The sequence below is a fragment of the Osmia lignaria genome, chromosome 14 (assembly GCF_051020975.1).
Source record: "Osmia lignaria lignaria isolate PbOS001 chromosome 14, iyOsmLign1, whole genome shotgun sequence".
Taxonomy (NCBI): Eukaryota; Metazoa; Arthropoda; class Insecta; order Hymenoptera; family Megachilidae; genus Osmia; species Osmia lignaria.
This window is the reverse complement of record NC_135045.1, coordinates 5,184,913-5,206,219: the sequence shown is the minus strand read 5'-3', so window position 1 is coordinate 5,206,219 and position 21,307 is coordinate 5,184,913. Positions and strand designations below refer to the sequence as shown.

Genomic DNA, 21,307 nt, shown 5'->3' with positions numbered 1-21,307 from the left:
TAATTAATTTTCAAATATAAATTTTCAATTATCCACCTCGTACTATTAAATTCTCGTTGTTCCCTTTTAATTACCTGAAGCATCGCCATACGTCAGTCACTAGTGATCAACATGACAGTTGTATTAAAGGTTAAGCAGAATGTTGTACAAATAATCGCAACAGTCGCAGCGAGTGGAAGAAGAATTAATTTGATCGAGCAAAAGAAAGATTGGCGTGAAACAGAAGATGTAATGTCAGGATTTGCTCGAATGAGCAATACAAGAATGTGAAACGTTAATTACTAAAACGACATCGGGTTATCAAAGAAGCAAAGGATGAACGATATCCTGCAAGTTGTGAAAGAGAAATCGATTGAACTGAATGTATGCGAACAAGGGCAGAAAGAGGAACGCGGTAGAAAGCGGATAGGAGATAAAGAAGGTGGACATAAAGAGCGAGGCGTGTGCGAAGCTGGACGAGCAAAAGAGGAGGTCATTAGGCGAACGTACACCGAGTCCAACGGCGGACCCCACACTTACTTTAATTATTTCCACATGACTCGTCGAAAATCTCGTATGGCCCCCCCAAATGAATACTAATTTCGAGTTGGACCCAAGTTTCAGGACCCTTACTAGCGACAGCCTTTTGTTGATTCCTAGAATACGGTTCATCGAAATTCGTCTTTTATTAAAACTAACGGAAACGTTATAAAAGTCATAGAAAATTTATATTAATAAATTTCGTTGTTGCTGCTTGAAATTTCAAACTCACTATTTAATCATTAGTTTTTTATTTAAAAAATAAAATATTCTTACAGCAAAAGTGCTGAAACCGATTCAAATAATTTTCAATATAATTTTATATAAAAATAATAATCAAATTTTCTCAGCACTTCGCTGAATTCGAACAAGAAATCATAGTGCGAGGAAGGAAAGAAATTTTCATTTATCCAAGTACCATAATTTTCTGAACCGTCTTCACTCTGAATATTTTCATATAAATGGTGTACCATATTTTAAAATCTCACGGTTTCCCGTTCAATTTGGGCGAGTATGCGTGGTCAAAGTTAGAAAGGAAAAAAGAATTTGGTACCACTCTCAGCGTATGCATAAATTTTGCAACACGAATTCCGTGGTGTTTGCAGATCGTGTCTCTCGGCTGCGAAATGTGTGGTCGTGCTCCACTTTGCAATGCGTTCATTAACATCTCCACCTACCGTTCACAGTACCAGCGAGCAATTACAGAAATTGGAAAGGGAAATAAAGAGAAAGGTGGAAGTTTACCCGTTCATTTGGTCTTGGTCAGGGAACATTGACGAACCGCTGAAAAACTTCTGGTGTCGTAAGTTTCGAAGACTCGAGCAAGATGTAAACGTATTTTTATTGCTACCAGATGATATGTCATTACTTGGTATTGCCAATTTTGTATGTAGTTATGACAACATATCCTTTAAGATAACGAAGGGAACATGCCGAGTTAAAATGTACATTATCCGGTTGGTTTCTTCAATCTTTAATACAACGTATTTAATAACAGAAAATGGAATAACAGGTTAATTAAACGAAGAAGTTGAATTTTAATGAATTAGTAACCTGATATTGTATTTATATAAATGGGGTGAAACATCCAATACATCAAAAGCTTCTAATAGTGGTTAATAAAATGAAGCTTAATTAAATAGTAATGAATTCTTAGGTTAATTATGTATTAATTATTGTTAATTTTAATAAATAAAATTCATTTTTATTTTAGGCTGATATTTGTCTCAAATTATTATGCTTGTAATTTTATCATTTTTAATTAATGAACATTTCTAACACTATGTAAAACAAAATTTATAATTATTTATTTCCAACACAATACAACGAAGAGTTAAGAATTCACCCCAAAATTCGTCCCTAAATTACTTGAAGTCCTCCCGATAGCAAAACCACTTGTCGGCGAATCCCTTTTAATAATTTTTAATTACCTCTAACACCTCTGAAATTGGATATTTGGATAAGTCTTCGGTGGGAGGGACAAAATGGGGTGTGGAATTTGCTTTCTAGCATTAATCAATTCAGCCGCACGAAAAGGATGGCGAGAAGCAAAAAGAAGTGACGAAGGGTAGAATAAAAAAGGAGAGCTTGGCTGAGAACCTGTCGTGCTGACGATACTCTGGCCAGAGCATCGCTAATTATGCAAAATAAATAAAGGCACGTGCACTGCGCATTCTTACGCCCTCCCTCGCACCCCTGTCTACCTGATCGTCGCTCGCACGCGATTTCAACGACCCGCAATTATCGACCTTGCTCTGTACAGGAACTAAATTTCCTTTTATCCTTTTTCCTTCTTCGATCGTTCTTTAATTTCTCCCTTTTCATCGCAATTCACGCGTCCCTTTCTTAGTGATCCTTACGGCTAGATTTTGGATTTTTTTACCAACATACATGGGATGATGTGATCGCATGTGAAGAATAATTAATGTAAGTTCGTTGATTTTCTTTCGGATTCTTTCAGATGGGTTTTGTGACAGAGAGGTTCTCATGAAAGATAATGCACGGTACATGTTTTATTAATATTGAGCTGCTGCATGTCAAATGGTAGATTTCAAAATATAGAATCAGTGCTACATATTGTTAAGGTGTTAATCTTAAAAAATGGATTCTAAAATCAAGGAAATATCATTTATTACGAGAAATGAAGAAATTGTGTATAATTGAATATGAAGAACGTTACTAAACTTCTTAAATCATCTTACTAATTAACACTTGTTAATTGGATGTATTTCCACGCTATAATAACCCATTGATGTAGATTATTCTTTGGCAAACAGTATAGTTACTCGTAGAAAAACGTATTATTTAAGAGCATCGATCGTTTGATCCCCATTAGTTCTTCAGAAAGTCTACAAGGAACCTTTGTTTCGTGTAACCATTTTACTTAATTACAGGTCGGGAAACGGTAGTTCTGCACTGATAGTTCGTTACCTGTGTAACAGTCCACATTCTTGTATCCATTAGTTGCAACCTGATGTTGCGTATTATCTTTTTATATAAAACACATGGGATTCTGCACGTCGTGCAGTGAAATGGAAATTACATTGAATAAAAGAAATGGGGAAAGCGCTTGGTAGAGGATTTTATTAGTATTTCGTAAAAACTACGATCATCAATCACAGATCATTTTTATTAAGACGAGCTTAATAGCTATTAATAATATTTGTTATTGCATTTACACAGTAATAATTTTAGTAGAAATTAATATCAGTGCAAACATTTAATTTTTCTATAGCACAATTTTATATAATTTATACAGTATTAAAAAGTCATGATTATTTCAATATTCTTTCACTGTTCATAAAAGATTAGAAAAAGTCATAAACTATTGCGAAACTAAAGAGAAAAATGGTAAAGAATAAAACGTAAAGCGATCAGAAATTCCAAAGACGCAATTCCATAAATTGAAAAGAACTGTTAGTCCAAATAACACACTTCCACCGCAATTTCACAGATTTCGATGTTTTCTTTTCGGCAGCGACGAGAAACCGCAAGGCAAGCTCGCATAAGCCAATCTGAACGAGACGTCCTCAATTATACTATCACACGTGCAAGCAAAATTGTAAATGTTTTCAATGTATAGTTAGAAAAATGATAGGTGATCGAAAACACGATTCCAAATGGATGGGTTATGCGAGTGACGAAAGAAGGGCAAAACCATTGTCGAAATACAAGGTTACACGTTCCGAAAGACATAATACAATAGGAAGAGCCGAAAAATTCATGAAGTCGAATTAATTCTCCAATAACAGTATCGTAGACCCTATCATTCGAACGGGGAAACTACTATGTCATTTCAGCAAAATCTGTTTTCGAGGGATGACCGGTGCTCGCTTTCTATCCTCTTTTCAGAACCTATTTTCGTTCTTTCGTAATAGCTGAAATCGTACAACTTTCGATTTCAAGGATGTCCTTTCAATGGCCAAACTGTATCATTCTGCAATCTGATGAAAAAATACTGTTACGTATACGGGGTGTCTGTGAAAATCAAGATGAACAACATTGTAACTAGTTTATGCTAAGTTTACAATTTTTTGACTTTATTTTTTACATCTGCTGTTTGTCTCCGTTAGTGTAACAAAAACTTAAGTACAGGATTTTTCCTATTTTTTTGAGTACTTTGAAATGGTTTATATTTCCTGTAATTAAAAATATAATGTTTTTAAGACCAAAAGCCAGGAAATGTAGAGTTACAATGTTTCATTTTTAACAGTTCATTCATTCATGACAGACAATTCATTCACCTAAAAATCAATTAGATTAATATTAAACTTCAGCAAAATTTCAATGAAACATAAATACACGTACAAAAACTGTTTTAACATGAAATTTAAGATACTATTCGAGTGTGATTTTCCAAGTTTCACCTTATTGACGCGTTAATTTCAAACCAGATTTCGGCAAGGTACATTGTCTTGGCTCGAAACTCTCACGGTCGTGTTTGTAAGCGAAGAAAAGGACTCGTGGAGCGGTCGAAAGACGAAAAAAAAGAGAAAAAAAAAAGAAGTTCTTCGAGGGTGGATCGAGCACGAATTCTTAAAAGCCATCGCCCGATGCACCTGTAGCCTGCACGGTTAGGTTCTGCATTTTTCGCCTCTCCTCTGCATCGATTCAGCGTCCTTTTCTCTCTTCCCTGTTGCATCAGGTTTCTTTATACTATCCTACTCGCTCCGAAGCTGACCAGAGCTCGCCTCGTGTCTCGAAATCGTTCCACGAGCCTACTCGTGTTCGAGACAAGGAAGCATTCCTCCTGGAGAAGACGCGTGCCTGGCGTGTGCTTCTTTTCCCCCACCTGTTTGCCTTTAAATTCGGCTTCCTGCGTCTTTTTGACTCTCCGTCGTTAGTTTCATTGACGCTTGAATAAAGTTTATTAACCCTTGTACGTTTTTCGAAAATAGTTGCAGATCCCCGTGGCTGATAAAAACGAGGAGGAGGCTAAAAAAATCTGTTTCAGGTCATATTATTAGAGAAATAAAATTTATTTCAGAAAATATAAATTAAATTGCTTCTTGGCAATAATTAAATGCAAAGTTAATTGGATACTGAAATTTTTTGACTCGACAATTTGATTTATTATTACTTTGATATGCTGTCATATTTAATATTATTGTTTTCTGACTTTATCTAATTAATTTTGTATTATCTTGTAGAATACAAATTCGTTCCACGCAAATTTTCTTCATTTTATATATTACTTTTTTATCCCCTGATTTTTAATTGAATCACAATTTTATAGGTTCTTCAATAATCATTCAGTCAGTATTGCGTAAAATTTGTACGTGTTTACACTACAAGAATAAGAAGGTTCGAAGAGGTAAATCTAAAAGTAACACGTTGGCGAGACAATAATTTCAAATTTGCCGGTTTACGACGTTATCGGCAAAGTTTCGTGTCGTTTCAGTTCTCTCGGTGAACCCGAGTAGATCCAGAAAAGAAAAAGAAAAGGGTTGAAAGAAGACCGCGAGCGAAGGTGGAAAGGAAAAGGGAGGAAGAACCGAGTGCAGCGTCAGCTCGACTCCCCCTTAGGCAGGTTGGCAGCGACTAAATGATTTACCAAACAATAAATCCTCACGGAGATACGATCGGATGCAACGCGGACCGAGCCTGGGAACGAGCGAACCGCTTACATCGCCTTACTTGTCCGCGAAAGCTTCTACTTCTTCGATTCCTTTTGGGACCTCGAATCCTCCTTTCTTCTATCCAACTCCTCCAAAACACTTTGAATTTTCAGGGTATCGATTATCCATACACATCGACCGCTATTCTTCTGAAAATTGGTCACTATCAATAACACCTTTCTTTTATTCTATATATATTATAAAATGAATAACAAATTTGATGTTCATCTTGCTTATTTTCTAGCTACAAGAAACAAATTTTAAAAAACCAATTTAAGAACTGATAATTGTTAATATCCATTTGATATTTGATATAATTATTATTTATTATATTATTGGGGGTTCTAGTTCCTTGTAGAAATTGTGTGACTGGGTTGCGTTAGATATTCAATAGAATTATCATCAATGGCTCAGTCTAGATAGAGGGTGGTTCTGTCCTGTTTCCTCTTCTCCAGAAATTATTGGAAATTTACATATTTATTTTCTTCACTTACCAAATTTCCGGACCTCTAAGTGGTATTAATATTTGATAATTCATAGTAAGTTAAGAATTAATTAAGGTCTCTCAGTCATCACGTAGGACGTGAGAAACCTCTCAAAATAATTGAGATTTCACAAGATGAGATTAGAATTTACATTGGGATTCGGGAAGTAAGCGCAACATGTTGGGAATCACTGTTTTAAAACGTTCACCCCCATGGAACAGAATGCTGCACGTATCACTACGTAATCCTGACACAGTGAAGCCACACATTGAACTGCCTCGTACGTATGTTTGTAAGAAGTAAGAGAAACGGTACGAACTTGATTTAGTGCCTCCGGGAATACTGCTGGAACCAGAAGAAACTGAATCTCGATGTACCGCGCCAATCCTTTATAAAGTAAGAAAGTACTTCTTCGCTGCGATCCGGCACCCTTCTTGGAATATCTTTTACACGCGTCTTCTCTTCTTCTCAATATTTTCCTGGTGATGCACACGGAAATATCACGAGTACCACAATTAAAACGTTCATTATGAAAATGAACTGAAGAACAAGTACTCGAAACGTTGATAGGGTGTATAATTATTAAGTTAAGTTACCAGAGAAGTACAGTCAGGAGGGATTTTACTATGACTTCAAAAATACATATAGGAAAAATGTTAGATATTTAAAGAAGGGCAAAATTATATTGAAATTAAGTTTTCATTAATTTGGAGAATATCAACCCCTTGTTCTTAGCATAAAAATTAGACCATTTTGATTGGGGTAGCAATTTTTTACTAAATCAAACTCATAATAATTTCTCAAAGATGCTTCAAATTAACCAGGGATTCCATAATTTGTAAAATAAAATTCGAATTATAAAGGAAAATAATCATAATTAGGATAGAAGAGAAAAGCAAAAGCTATTGAAATACATATACTCTCGTTATATTGCCACGTGAACGATTTGACTTTCACACAGATTTTCAACTTCCATTTTCTCTATTTTCCCTTCAACTGAAAGTTTGGAAACTTTTCCACCCCTACCGCCCCCCGGCAATATAACGGAAGTCTACCGTAATATGTACCTACCCAATAGACAAATGTTATATGTAACTTCTATTTCAATACGAAATGAAAATCGCACGACATTGTAAACTAAGAATGACAATAACGGCAACCGTACTGCATCGTCCGAATGAAATAGTTTCGATCGTTCGCAGCCTGATCTTCCTGCATCCCACGTCTTCCGTGCTCCCTCTCCCTCCACTTCCGCCACCTTTTTCTCCATTCATCCGGATACCGTCGGATATCTCGCTCCCATTTCGCTTCACGTCTTTGTACATAATGCTCTTTGTATCGTCCGCCTGGAGCAGCAGTGGATACGGCAGCAATAGCAGCAGCAACGAAGCTCTGTCGGTGAGTTGGTCCGTCCTCCACCCTCCTTCTTCTCCGCCGACGAGCAAGGTGGATCTGGTTGCGTTCGTCGACCCCGGCCGATCATATGGGCGCCTCTGCGTACTCTTGCACGTGGGTGGCACGAATCCTCGCAGATCCCTTTCGAACGTTTCTTGCGGAAACAGATCTTCTTTTGATGTCAGTGAAATTGAAAGATTGGAAATTGACAGGTATTAATAATTCTTTACATTAATAAGAAATTGAATCTTCTTTGTTAGATGCACGTCTGTATTGGAATAAATCTAATCTTTGGATATGAACATTTTATTGGAGATTGACGATGTTTTGAAATAGATAAATGGTTTTTAATTAGTGAGATGTAAAATTTGAAGTTTAATCTGGTTATATGAAAGGGTGCTGTGTTTGAAAATGATTGAACTTGATGCAATATTTATAGTTTTATATTAGAATAATGTTCAGTAGAGCTATAGGATCCTTACACTCCTACAAATAAGTGACAAAAGAGGATAAACTTTATCTTATACCTCGTTTGTCATACAGTCTATCCTCTTTGTTATTAGCTACCTAAGGGAAAGGGTCACAGAGTGAGGGAAGCCTGGAGCACCGCTGCTTTAAACCCTGAAACCGGTAATTATACATCGACAGAATTTATGCTAGAGGCGGTAATGAGTTTAAATGAACTCATTAAGTTTCGTGATGATTTCTTTAAACTTTCATAAAACGAAACCGCTTGTTCGATTCACTTGAAATTTGTAGAATAAATAAATATAAGACAGAATTGAAATGGCTACAAATAATAACTTTAATGGGATGGATTTAGTGGGATGGATTAAATTTTGGGAAAATGGAATAATGGTGGTTATTATTATAAAAAAATGACATTTTTGAGACGTGCAATTGTTATTGTACTGAACTAGTTTAGATAATTTAAAAATTTTTTAAAATCTTTCAGATCACATTAGTGCAAGCAACAAAAGAATATTAATAATCCGCAATTTCTTCACTTTAGAGCTGTTCACTTCGATGTTGGAAAAGTGGAAAAATTGAAAAGGATCAACCACAGCTACCAACAGGGTTTCCCGCTAAATTCCATCGGATAATCGGCTATTAAAAACTAGATTAAGTTCGTGCCAGGGCGCAGTTTTAATCTCGATTTAACCCAGCTTTGGGCCGCAGACTCGAGGGGATCTGTCGTATTACGGATCGTTCCGGCCCGCTAACAAACTTTAAGCCCGAATTAAAATGCGTCCGTGTTCTCCTTTTGCTCCGCGATTGGGCCCTTTTACGGGCGGACCGTGCCGTTTCGAGCGCACCTGAGTCTTCTGGTGTCGAGTTAACACGGATCTAGCAGTTCGTGTCGTCGAGTTTGTCGCGTACAAAAGGAACAAGAAACGGAACGTGTCGATTGTTGGAGTGTCGAGTGCGTGGACAAGCTGTTCCATTGGTGAGCGGTAAATCTAACGCTTCCAGCTGACCAGGCTACCTGATTCAATTGGCATCCTTCAAAAGTATTAACTGTCCGACGACCCACGTTTCAACAGATTTCTGACTCCTGTAATTTCCTGTTCCTTTTTCGATCTGAAATGAGCCCATTAATCGGATTACGGCCGAGAACTATTATAATTTAAGCCGCAAATTATCAGGTTGTTGCATACCAAATGGTGGATTTTGAAATATAGGAAGTCCAACACGATTTGATGACATAAAAATATGGCAAGGAACACTTATGGGGTTTTTATTTGAAATTTAAGATTTAATGAAAAGAAATATTTTTAATGCATTAAATTAACGCAAGTATTATTATTATTATTATTATCATAAAATCAAATTTATTATTGTAATAATTTTAGTATTAAACAAAACAATTTCATCAAATATGAAATATTACAATAAATAAAAAAAGTATAAACGTGTCTCTTTGATACTAATAACAGCTGATTTCCATACCTGTTTTGATATCAAGATATGAAGTTTCACGTTTAGCCTAAAAGTCTCTTCCATCGAACTACCCGCCCCCGCATATTTTTTGGGGTGGTAAAAGAAACAGAAAAGAAGTTGAAAACATGTATTAGTCACAGCCTGGTACGTTATTCACCCTGTTTAGCTGCTGAACGGTTTTGTACTCATAAATACTCTGGCTCTTGAAGTTTGTTTAGCCAAACCTTGTGATTAGTCGCGCTTTTCCCGAATTTGGGTCGCCTATTCTTTTCTAAAGCATTCTAGTTGCCCGCCATTAAGACGTTGAAAATTGGCTGAAATTTCTGAAACCTGTGTATATATTAGCTTCAAATTGGAATTTAATACAAACCTTGCCACATTTTGAGTGGATCTAAAAATATTTTCACCTTCATTTTCATTATATTACAGTATTATGATTTTATTTACAAATTATTTATGAAGAGAAAATTATTTTCAGAGATAACTATTCTAAGGTCGAAGACGTCATCTTATTTACATACGATTTACGATTTGATTTAAGGGTTAAATATAACCCTTTAATCTTCTTGTAATAATAATTCCAACATATTATTGTAATCCCAGTAAAAATCATATGTGAGAAATTAATTAGCACATTAAATAAAACATGTCCATTTATTTATACTTTATATCCAAGTTACATTTAATGTCTTCTCAAATAGTACTATAATTTTCAAGTTCCTCTAACTTTGAACCACCGAATGAACCACATAAAAATGGAGGATGGACATTAAAGGACCCTCTGCTAGAATGAAGGAAGCAGCTGATGAAGAAAAAAAAAAAGAAACAAAGGAGAAAAAAGGAGAAGGAACGTTCTCACTGACCATTTATCATAAAAGGGATTCTCACTATACATATACCCGGAATATAAGAGCCACACCCTTCTTCCGGCACCTCAATCTATCGGGCGAGCACGATTTTCAAAGATATTCGAAACCTCTTTCTCTCTTTCTTTTTTACGTTTTATTTTCTTCATCGTCCGTGGAGTTTCAATAAGCACCCTTAACGACGTCTCGCCACACCCCCACGGAAAATCAAAGCTTCTCTTTCGTTTCGCGAGATTTCTTCGTTTCTATGGTTTTATTAAGAAAAGCGGAACAAATTGAAAAACTTCGTATCCCTTTCATTAATGAAATTGATGATAAAACTACTGTAAAAATATAATAACTCACGTAAGTACCAACTTGTTCAAGTAATTTAAAATTGTTTTTTAATTTTCGATTATTTTTGTATAATTTTTGAATATTTAATAATAGATAGCTGTGCAGGAATAAAATAGTAATTGTTTTATAGAATTAGATCGTTTAATAAATATTTGAATACTATTCGTATATGATAGATACCGGAATGCCCCTAATCGTTGGCAACCTGCGCAACATGGTTGCATAGAAGCACCGAATAGTGCACGGTGCAATCAATCTATTGTAGATCTTAGGCACATTTTACCAAGTCATATCATAAAAAGTGTTCTTAATTTAATAATTTTAAATCATTATCTTTCTTTTTTCTATAAACTGTTTACATATTTTATATGATGAATATATGATGAGAAAAAGTAAATTTCACTTTATAAAATATCCTAGGATATATCATTTAATTTAAAAAAAATTTAATATCTAAATGGTGGACTGCTGAAACAGCAATAATTTTAATTCAATTTTAGACACTGAGTTTTCTTTAGATATTATTTTTCCAATATATGAAAGTCGGATTTAATAATTTAACTGTATCCTTAGTTGAAGTATCTCGAAGATTTGGGTTCAACTTATAAAGATTAATGTGCTTTTGAAATGTATCGTAATTGAATTAATTTATTCTTATATCCTTTACGTTGGAAAAAAAATACTTCCTTCAGAATAAAAGGAGGATATTGGAGACAGTTTGGATACGATAATAAAAATACACCAAATACGTATAGCCGAAAGAAGTGGCGCCAGGAAAGACGAAGGTTCCATTGTCTCTTCGAAGACGAATTTAATCGTCGTCCCTTGAGGAATAAGATCGACAGAGATACTTGGTTCCGAAGACAATCGGGGACTGAACGTCTTAATTAGTACTCCGATCCACGAGCCACCGAAATCGAAACGTCAAATCTTCCTTCTGTCCCCGTTTTCTGCGCCCGAGATTTCTATCTTGCAAAGTAATTCCTAAGATCTGAGGAAAGGACACTAATCATGAGAGATGCTCGTGCTTTACACAAGCAATTAGAACCCGGGAAACACGAAACCCCTTTGAACGTCCTGACCTATTATCTATTGTTAATTATGTGTTTCGTTGTAATTAAATCTAAAGAAAGAAATAAGATGTGATTTATGAACTATATGGACAATGGCGGATAATAAATGTACAGTTACTCAAAAAAGTTTCTTAAGCACATAGTTTCTATACAGCAGATCAAAAATAAACTCAAAATTATTTACTCAAAAAAATTAAAATTATTTACAAAAATTATTTTCTAAAATAATATTATTCAAAATAAACTGTTTGACATTTTTCAAATACATCAGTTCATTTTCAAGTTTCATATTTTTTCCTTAAACATTTTAAATTCACATTTATTGTACTTTTTCTAAATTTTTCTAAATTTCAATAGTTTAAATAGGTGTAGTATATGTGTTACCTTAATGTTACTTTTATAAAGCTATTATACATCAGGTGCACTCTAACTGTAAATATAATAAATTCTGGTATCATTATAATGAAAATCACTCAAGAGACTCTATCATGGAATGTGAAAATGGAGAAAGGACCGTCCAGGAGCAATAAATTCCGGAGGCTTGTACCTAAGCGAGACATCCAAGGCATTCTTATCCAATTTCTCGAAACTGTGTTTTAACAAGCCAATTAAAGACATCTCACTTATCTGGGATAAGTTGCATCGTAGCTATCAATAATTAGTTGTTTATACTTGTTCCTCTATGAATGTTTTTTCCTCGGCTAATTAGAGGTACTACCCATATAAGATAGAATGATAAATTAAAAATCATTACTTAAGACAACTTGGGAATGGTATTTGATGGTACCATTTTTCTTAATCTCGCTTCCTTTCTCTAAATTGGGCATCAATTTATTTAATTCATTTCTATTTTCTAACAATAATTTCACGTTGCTAAGCTAAGAGGAGAAAGAAAATAGGAAGAGGAGGAGACAACGATTAGGAAAACAAAATGCTAACAAAACTAGGAGAAAATGAAAAGATATTCAGATATAAAATTAGTATCCTCACTCCAAATTATTTAAGAATATTGTTACTTTAAAGCTAAACGAAGATACATTTCAGCAGGTTAGTCTAATTAAATCGTAACGAACGCACTTTCGTCGATACGTTCAGGTAGCCTCCACGAAGGAATCAAGCATGCAAATTTCCCTTCGTCCGAGTTTATTTGTGCTCGCCGCTATTGCACGTACGAGAGAGAGTCGGACGAGAGGAGAATCAGGACGAGATCCTTTGGTCCTTTTGATCCTCCTCGCCGGTAGGGTCCACCCACGCCGAGGACTTAATTCGCTCGATCGGACGTGCTGATTTAATCGCAAACACTCGGACGGGGAGAGAAATGTGAGTTTCTTTTTTCTTTTCTTAGGGAGACAATGGCCGATCCGCCGGTGTCTTAATTAGTAACTCGAGATCCTCGGCCCTCCGTGGATCAGGACGATCCAATCCTTCCTCTTCGTTCACTTCAATGTCCTACATCTTTATTTTCCGGGTAGTTGACGTGTACATCATCGTTATTATATTTTCTTCCAATCACGAAAATCTTTCATGACCTCAAAAATAAGACCTTGAACATAGAATCTTTGCCATTGTGATTTTTATAAAAAAACAAAAAACATACTTTTCCTTTTAATATATCATTATCGAGTATATAAATGTGAATATATAAAAGTAATTATTTTTAATCAATATTCTAAGGTAATTGCATGAGATATTTATGTCCAGGTGAGGTGCTCATAGACTTTTATGAAAAGTCACTTTTATGATGTAAATTTTAAAATAATTATATAAACACGAATTGAAGAAAGCCTAATTAAAAAATTTCTCACGATCCCAATAAAGTTTAATTGCAATTTCAAATTACCGTTATTTACGTTTCAACTTAAAAACAGGACGCGTAAGGATAATTAAAATGATCCTCGAATTCGTCTAATAAATTGTCTTCGGGACGGACAAATATTCGCCTGGTGAGAATAAAATCGGCGCCTATGAACGTATCCGTGTATCCGTCTTCTCCGTTTCGTCTCTCAGTACCGACCGCATCGCTGAGCTTTGTCTTGTAAACGAAGCCACGCTGATTCGTATCCGGACGTTGATAAATTCCCCCGCAGAGTTTAGCAGTTCTCCGCTTATCCTTCCTTTCCATTCAGAACAGAAGGACGAATGGTCCTGGCACTGCGCATCCTCCTTCGACCGTCTCGAACAAGAGAGGGAACGAGAAAGAGGTCTTCGTGGGAAACCGCTCGAACGATCCTTCGTTCGCTGATCTTCATTCACAAAAACCTCTCTTTCTCTATTTTTCTTCACTGTCGTTAAAGACTTACGCGCGCTGTCCTGTGTTTATTATTAACCCATCGAGTTCTATCCCACCGTACGGTAGCCCCGCGGTACGTTCTTTTTGTTTCACAGGTAGAACGGGTTAATTGGTGAGGAGAACTTTCGAATCGACAGGATTTATATTCGTGTGGACAGATATCCTGAGATGATTCAAGTGTACACTCGCGATCAAATCCAGCTTACCTAGAGAAAATGGCGATATAAGAGAAGCAGAAATTCTTAATTTTGTAAAATTTTTATTTTTATAAAAATAAATTTCTTCCCAAGAATTTATTGAAATCTGATGAGAATAGATAAATTTACAATCTTAATTTTTAGGATGTTAATTGTTTTCTTAACATGTTCTCAATCAACTCTGATTTAACTTTTATTGATAGTATGAAATGTCACACCTGAAGTAGAGTTCTAGAGAAAACTAATTTTGTTACGCCAGAAATGGCTTCATGGTGCAAAGGGTTAAAAATAAGTTAGAAAAAAATATCATAATTTTTTGTTACTAAATAATATAAAATTTAGTATATCTCTGAAAGGTAGGTATTCAAATGTTTTTGCATAAACGTTTATACGCAAATGATGGGACCAGACTTTTATATACATACATATATGGATCTTGTTTCCTACATTGTCATTCTCCCAGAGGATGTCTATGGGGAAGAATGAGAACTCTGAATCATCACCATTTTTTCTTGGGAAGCCTGATTTAATCACGACTGTATTGTTGCGTTAGAACACACTTCTGAATGAAGTAATTCTATAGAAAAGACAAGTAACAATACTATTTACACTTTTTAGATTACTATCATCTGAGTTAGTACAATTAAATGTATATTTATAACAGCAGATAATAAGTGTGTTAGACACGTAGAATAATAAAAAGGGGTGTATAATTATACATATATAAAGGCAATAATTATAATAAGAATGAAAAATGAGATCAAATATTTATTGCAAGCTTACTATTTACAGACTTCAAGATCATGCTTTTAATAAGCAGTTTTCGTTAAAATTGCCATAAACGAGGTTTAACGTAGTTTCGCGACTGTATCAATTAATAAATCCTTGATCATCGAAAGATGACATATAAGTTGATCGTTCAATTATCGTCTTCTTATTTTTAATTACTTAGCCTTGTCAAGGGCTTTGTTACTTTTATCCTTCCTTATAGGGACTGTTTCATTAATTAACCTATCAACTTTTAATTGACCAGCTGAGTAATTAAAAAATAACAAAGGGGAGGAGTATGTTCTAGATGAAATTGAGATGATAATCTGTATCTCTATTAATGTTGTTTAGCTTTCTCATTATTTCTATAAATTTCCATATTGAAAATATCAATTATTTATATCTGGTTCAATTTTAAAGCCACGTCATTAATAAAATGTGTTTGTGAGTCAACCGCCTTAAAGTAAAGGTACGAATAAAATCCGTGTACCTACATTTGTGAACTTTCCAAAGCGCTTAATATTTTATGATTTGCAAGTAAAAAGCACGTCGTCACTTCACTTGTTCCTGGCCCGATTACACAACATGCCCTGCGCGAGAACTTGTTTCTGAAATTACAGGACGTGTGTGCTCGAAAAGTCACGCTCGATGTCACGGTGCAATGCGCCAACCATTCCCGTACGGTTGTAACTTATTCAAAGCCCTTTCCGTAATTTATTAACAAACGCGTCACATTAAAAACGTCATTTCTCCGTTGAAACTTAATACGTACCAGATTTCGAATTAATCGCGACTAATAAATTGATTCCCGATAAACGCGTATGAATTCGCTGAAAAATAAGAGCAGCCCATAAATTGACGGTTTCTACATATTCATGAGCTATAATAATGCAGTTAAATCTGTTATAAGCCGCGAATTAATTACTATGAGAATAATTAAGTAATGTTGTCGAGAGTTATTTAAGGTTTATGTATTATTAATTGGTAGTTACAGAACCGAGCGAAGTGTCTATAGAATGGCTCAAGATGTTCTTCCTCCTGATATTAAAAAGGATCTTAATAAGAAATATCGGATCACGAATGGTAATTTATGTAAGGATGTTAAAAGTTGGAAAATTAAATGAAATGTATATATTTAATACTTATGTAACGTCTCTATTACGATATTAATTTAACATGAGGTACTTTTCATACTGTAATAAATATGTTACCTGCAGAATTTATCTTACGTATTAAATATTCAGTTAGTCTGTTGCTGCTGATTAGTAACACATCATCTTCTGTTAAATTAACAGTAATACATTATATATCAGTATTTCGTACAAAGTTGATTTACATAAGCATGCAATGTGACTACTAAATCGTCTGTCTTCGAGAGTCAGCTGTGGTTTTGGTTTGCTGGTTAAAGAAGTCACAAGTTTGTCTTTGACAGCTCTAATTGGTATCCAAAATTATCAAGGAAACGAGAAAGGGTGATTTGTGGTTAGCGGTTAGGTTATTTACAAGCTGCGTGTCAGTCACGCGATCTGCTCCTTAATTCCAAAAATCTGATAGGTTTGGTCCCGAAACCGCAATTTGATTACTGAATTTATCAATGCCACCTCATGCAAATATTAAATCATGTAATCATCTGTTTCTACAAATTTTACCATCTTTTATATCACTTTTGAAATAAATTTGTTAGATTAATCGAAAATTAAATTCTTAAGTTCGTTATTTCAACATTGAAGAGTTAAAACGAAGGTGTAATAAAAATTCAAATTCACAACACTCCAATTATCTCATGAATTATACTCTTTGATAATTACAAGCACAATCGTTCACTCAGACCAACTGTCTGAAATTAGTATTATTACACAGCGATTTGCATGTTAACGAAGAACAATTTAAATTTAAAATAAACCAGCAACATTTCACGGGGAACAGTAAGTACCCAGGGGTCCCGTTAAAACCGTATGTATCAAGGACGCGTGTATCAACGCGCATAATTTCGCGTTTCACGCAAGAGTTCATGTTAGTGTCGCTACGTACGTTACAAATGAAATAATATGTTCATGTACGTAAATGGCGGGCTAAAATATTTATGAATTACATTTCGTTGTGGGTGCTTCAGCCCGTCCCATATCTTAAGGGTACTCCATATTTCAAGGTGCGTGAAAAGGACACCTGCGAATTTGCATGGAGCACAAGGATACGCAGACCAATAGTGTCGCGTTGTATAAGAAGTAATGGGGTTACTGGTTGTATGGAAAGAAATTATTTGGAAGTTCGTACAGGGCGCAGTGTGACATATGGTTATAACTTCAGTGGTCGATTCAGCACACATAAATAAAAAAAGAAAATTTATATAAACGTTTGTTCTATCTTGAAAATCTGATAAGACAATTATGCTAAAAAATGTTCTTATTGTAAATAAAATTTTATGAATAGAATTATTTCATTTAATAGTCACACATATGAAAATTCAACGGATTTGAATTCGAAGATCATGGTGGTCAGCTGATTGGCCCCCCGCGACTAATCCGTTTAGAATTCAGGATGCACGGCTTCGAATGGAATGTCTTCCAATAATTCATCGAAATTTTCGTATAAAAAGTTAATATACGACTCGCTAGTTAAGACGTTGAATGCGATGAGGTCATGGGTGACCGACACCGCTAATTCATTATAGGGGGAAATAAGTGATACGTCCCATTTTTTAATCAGTTAAATAAATAATTACTTTATATTATTCTTCATTAGGATTTACAATTTTTTGATATATAAGTAAGTTTACTTTTGAATAAATAAAAAAAAATAGAATACTTTTGCAAGGAATATAAAATTTAGAGTATTGGGGTGAGTAGAGAATTCCTTCCTGTACATCACTATTTCCCCTAGGAAAGTCTACTTGACTTGATTTCCTACTCACTTTTTATAAAAATATGTATTTGTTTATGTATCACCAATATAAATATACGTAAGAAATATCATTCATTTTGCTGAAACAGGTAGTAACTGTTCAGGCTCGTTAAACTGACCAGATCTTCAACATGGAAACCACATCGAAAGACGTTCCTCTATCTTCAGCTGCGATGCACACAGCTACCCTACCGGTACATCTATACGAGTCATTCGAATGACCATAATAAATATTTCGAATCGACTAATCAACGGCTTGGTGCAGAGTTCGGATAAAAGATACCGTTCTAATTGGGCAGTATCTGGGAGCATTACATCCGTTAAACGGATCACACTCGGGAATGTTTTATTCGTTGACTGGCTGTGATTACCGTCGATAGCCAGGAGGGCCAGATGTTCGAGCGGCGATGACGGGGTAAGATTCTCAATCAATTTTTGTTACGTTTCAACTGCCGTCGCGTGGCACATTTCGTCATTCCGGCTTCTTCTTTCTTCGAGCAACCCTTTCCGCCCTCCTCCCACGACACCCCTTTCCTACGCCTATCTTTATCCACCTATCTTCATTTCCTTTTGTAACATACACACATTTCGCCTGTTTCTTTTCTTCCCATTTCATTTTATTTTTTTTTTTCTTCTCTCCCTTTCGCGATCCTTATCCCCGTATCTTTCGGTGGGCTTTTTTCGAGGATGAACGAGTAGACGTGGAAACGAGATGGACAATCGTACAGCTGTTCGCTCGCGGGGGCGCATCTGCCTCCTGTCCGGCTCGCGTGCAGTTCGAGAGAAAAAAAGGAAGCAACGTTGGTGCGTAGATTTACCGACCTCTTTAGCCGACCACAGCATTTTGGCATATTAGCGGGTGGCTCGAGAGGATCGTCCACCCTCGGTCCTACCTTCGCCAACAAATGTTGCCCCGATACTGTTGCTCGTCGATAGAACCTGGCAGTTGGCAAAGACACGTTCCTGGACTTCGCCTGTAAAACTACTGGAGTGATAGTTGTTATATCTACATCTGATACGAACAGCCTTGTACCTGGTTTATCCTAGGTTTACAGCAGAGAGATTTACAATTTTTTGATTTTATTTTTAACATCTGCCATTTGTCTCTGTTAGTATAGCAGGAATTTAAGTATAGGCTTTTTTCTTATTTTTGTTAGTATCTTTAAAGGGTTCGTATTTTCTGTAATTCAAAATATAACGTTCTCAAGACCAAATGTCAGGTAATGTAGAGTTACAATGTTCCATTTTTGATAGTTAAAAATAGTTCCAATTGTAACAAAGGGATGATTCCTAGACAGGAAAGAAGGTTATAATTGCAAAACACCATAACAAAGATTACAACAAATTTCTATTAATAAGTAGAACTTGCAACATATTGACTATAAACAGGAATTAGAAGATAACATCTATTAACTCTTACTAGTTACGTATTCCTTAGTACCTATCCTGTAAGTACCTATCGTAAAAGTCAACTCGGACTCACAATCAGTGAAGAAGCAATCAGAAACACGTAAGTTTATCAACGGGTTCTTTCGAATGCTCACTAGACTTTAATTTCGTAATTTCTCCATCAAACGACATATCACCAGCCTGACATTTACTGCGAGAATAAATCTAACGGTTAACATAATTGCAGAGAAAGTTATACTAATCTGAAATCGGTTAGAACTCGTAGAAGATTGGTTAGAAGGAAAGAAATCGACACTTCTCGTTAGAAAAGTTTATTTCAGTTTAGATACCATATATTAGAAGTGCGATCATATCAGGTTTTCTACGCTTTAAAATTTATTATTTAATATGCAATAATTTCAATTTTAAATTATGGTACACCCTTTCACTGACATAGACGTCCAATGCAAAGGGTTTACATTTAAAAATAAATTTTTTTTAATAATAATTAGAAATAAAAATTTCTTATTACAAATAAAATTTTGTAAACGAAATTATTTTATTTTTAATCGGATATTGAATTAGTCAATTTAATATAAAAATGTACGAGTACGGTTTTTTGGCAGAGACTATCATAATGAAGGGGTTAAAAAATAATGTCTTAAATTTCAATCTCTATAGTAAAGTTTTAATATAACGTATTGTAAAAATCAGCAAACGCATTTATAACTGTAAAACAAGGGAAAAGATTTTCACGTTTCAGTTTCCACTCCAGATGGGCTACTAGAAATCTGATCCTTTTTCTCGAATTGCACAGCTACGAAAATATTCGTCGAGTGTTACGTAACCCATTCATAGGAAGGGTTGCTTTCATCAAGAAAAACAAGATTCCTTCGCGGAACACAGCACGTGCTCAAGTGGATACTACCCTTCTTTCATAACTCTTTCACCCTCTTCAGGTGACCGCCAGCATCTGTACACTTTTTTAAATGCATGCTGAATAATTGAAAGAAATGTATAATTCATTAGTTGCTGTCACGACAGCGAAATTCAGCTTCAACACTAACGTAAAGTAGAAAAAAATAATTCTAAATTGAAAAGTCAAAATACCAATGTTAAATAAAACATTGAAAATTAAAAGTATTAAATTATTTCCAAAGATCCTTCATTAGGTATCGAATGATATATGAATCTTCCCACGACTTTTAACTTTGTTATCAAAACACTTAAAGGTGTTTAGGAAATATTCCAGTTCAGGAATTTTCCACTGGAATAGTATCCATTAAAACGTTTGACGAGAAATACCACACAGAAGAAGAAAATTGTACAGGCGATCTCGAATAGTTGAACACGAATGATAGCGGCAAAACCTTTTCCTCTATCGTTCTAATTACCAGATAATTGTATTAATGGATCGGATAGTCGGCTACTACAAAGACTGACCAGAAAGTGAAGTGTCTACTTCGGCGGGATCGTTCGATTAGGGGGGTGGAGTTCTGTTCGACCATTCTAAAAGCAACCGACTACCTCATTTTTCTGTCTCCCGCTCCTCCACAGTTAGGAAAATTCATTCTTTCTTTCTGCCACTGAAGAAGCTCTACCATTTCTTCTAATCGATAAATCAGATCTAACCGATCACTTTATTTCGATAAGTACCAGAAGAGTTGATATCAAGATTGAAATTAATAAGTGATATTCTAATAAAAATTAATATTTTTACAAAATTGCAAAGACAATGATCGGCATAAAAAAATAAATGTTGATATTTTAAAAAATCGATTCTTTTCTATCGTATCTTTAAATTTCCACAAATGTTACAAATTTAAAAACTGTTGCCTCCGTAATTAAAAAAATTTTAAGTCTTTTAATAATCTACCATTGTTGTTAAAATTGAGGCTCTCTCCATGGTCCGCCATCCGAAGATTAAAATGTATTCACTCTATTTGCACTTCGTTTCAGAAAGGACATGCATCCTGTTTAATCCTCGGAGAACTAGTTTAAATCCTCGTTAATGAGGAACGCTTGATCCT

The 21,307-nt window shown here is 35.1% G+C and overlaps 2 long non-coding RNA genes across 3 annotated transcripts in view; both read left to right on the top strand.

Moving 5' to 3' along the window:
- LOC117607278 (uncharacterized) overlaps window positions 1–21,307 on the top strand; it is a 65,521-nt gene that overhangs the window by 43,336 nt on the left and 878 nt on the right. The window contains exons 2-3 of one of the 2 annotated variants that reach the window (XR_013063379.1): window positions 17,978–18,303; window positions 20,041–21,013. This is a non-coding gene — a long non-coding RNA (uncharacterized LOC117607278). Of the gene's footprint in view, window positions 1–17,977; window positions 18,304–20,040; window positions 21,014–21,307 lie in introns of those variants that run through there. The other variant, XR_004582159.1, reaches the window with a different exon arrangement.
- LOC143306045 (uncharacterized) lies at window positions 7,201–10,100 on the top strand. The gene is made up of 3 exons (XR_013063380.1): window positions 7,201–7,728; window positions 8,080–8,146; window positions 8,529–10,100. It is a non-coding gene; the product is annotated as an uncharacterized LOC143306045 (long non-coding RNA).